Consider the following 1,722-nt stretch of genomic DNA (forward strand, 5'->3'; position numbering starts at 1 on the left):
TTTAAAAAAACACAAAAAATTATTTTAAAAATTATAATAACAAATAACAATAATAAAAATAGTAATAATAAAATAATAAAAACAAATGAAAATAATTAACTGCTGTGGTAATATAAACCAGGTCTTAAGAGGTTAAATATTGCTGCTGTTTGTCAGACGCTGATTAGTTCTCATAATTTTTTTTTGTCTTAAATAGTTTTTCATGTTATTATTTGAACTGTTTTTATGCCTCATGAGCACTGTCTTACCTCAACACCATAATAACAGAGCTGAAGCTGAAGCTGGGAGGACCAACAGCGTTCTTCCAAAAGACATTCCTTCATTTGGAGTTATGACGCTGGTGGTGGATGGCGCTGGTTCAACACATCGGTCCACATGTGGTGACTTTATAGGCCAAAGCATGAAGTGATCAGTCAGAACAGCTCTGGATCCTCTGAGGGTACCAGTGGATCCAAACACGGCACTAATAGCATAATGGAGCCACCAGACCCGCCCACTCAGGTGTCTCCATCAGTCTGTCGCCCACCTGTGTGTCATTCATTAAAGGCTCTGGTTGACAGTCACTAAGAAACAGAACATGGACTGATCACATCTCGCCAACATCCTACTGATCACTGACGTCAGCATCGGGGCTAAAACTACATTTTATTAAGTCCAGTTTCTCTAACGTGGAAATGTCAGACAATCATCTGTCCTCTGTGTCATAGTCTTACAAATAAAACATGTTTGGGTTTAGGAATGTACCAGTATGCATGCAAAACAGGAGATCAGGATATCAAGGACGATGTTTCACCGTTTTCTGATATGTTTAAGCACTAGATGATTATGTGTTTAATCACAGCTTAGCTAATAATGATATGAAGTTTGAGTTGCAGCCTGATCCAGTGGATCAGATCTGTTAAAACAGCTAAACCTTCAATTAAATCATCTGGGAAAAAAATCTATTTTTTGTTTCGTGTCATAGTTATTTGTTAAAGTTAATGTTACAGAAGAGGACCACGGTGAGCGTTGGTGTGAAAACTCCTCCTGATTATCATGAAATTCTCCACAATGGGTGATAACTGAAACAAAAGCTGCTTTATGTACAGAGCGTTCCCTACGAACGCTGCTTCAACATGGGAGCTGACTGAACTGTATGTTTTTGGTTCACGGCCCACATCTGGTGGGCCACCAGCAGCTGTTCAGCGCTTTAACCCAGTCCAGCAGCTTAGGAGCCGGAGCGATGAGGGAGAGGAGGAGGAAGCAGAGCGACACGTGCCGATGGTTCCACTGATTGCTTTGAAACCAGGTCAAATCTTTGGATGGGCGAGGCGGACTCTCCGACCCGCACGCAGGCGGTGCCGCTGCTACAACGCCAGACACAACAAAGAGCAGAGAAAACACGGCCAGCGAGCGACCCGAGGCGGTTTCAGAGCTCGAAGACAACACAGCGCTCTCAGAAATGGGTGCCATTTTCTGAAGCAGGCAAACAAAGAGAGAAAAGACATCAGAGTGTTCACCAGAGGATAGGAGAGCTCTCCGCTCTCTCACTTCAAACACGTCTAATTGAAAGCCGCGGGACGCTCGTGGCAGCAGAGCGGTGAGCAGGCGGTGAGCTGCTACCATGAGTCTGCAAACTTCACATGAACAGTTTGGCTCATAAGTAAACTGAATGGAGACGGATGAAGATGAACGCTGAAGCTTTCAGATGTGTTCCAGACAACAAAACACACAGATGCTCAA

The 1,722-nt window shown here is 43.5% G+C and overlaps 1 protein-coding gene across 3 annotated transcripts in view; it reads right to left on the reverse strand.

Annotated features, from left to right (window-relative positions):
* rcan3 (regulator of calcineurin 3) overlaps positions 1–1,722 on the reverse strand; it is a 39,124-nt gene that overhangs the window by 28,093 nt on the left and 9,309 nt on the right. The gene's annotated exons all lie outside the window — the stretch shown is intronic.

The sequence above is a fragment of the Stegastes partitus genome, unplaced genomic scaffold (assembly GCF_000690725.1).
Source record: "Stegastes partitus isolate 25-593 unplaced genomic scaffold, Stegastes_partitus-1.0.2 Scaffold1116, whole genome shotgun sequence".
Taxonomy (NCBI): Eukaryota; Metazoa; Chordata; class Actinopteri; family Pomacentridae; genus Stegastes; species Stegastes partitus.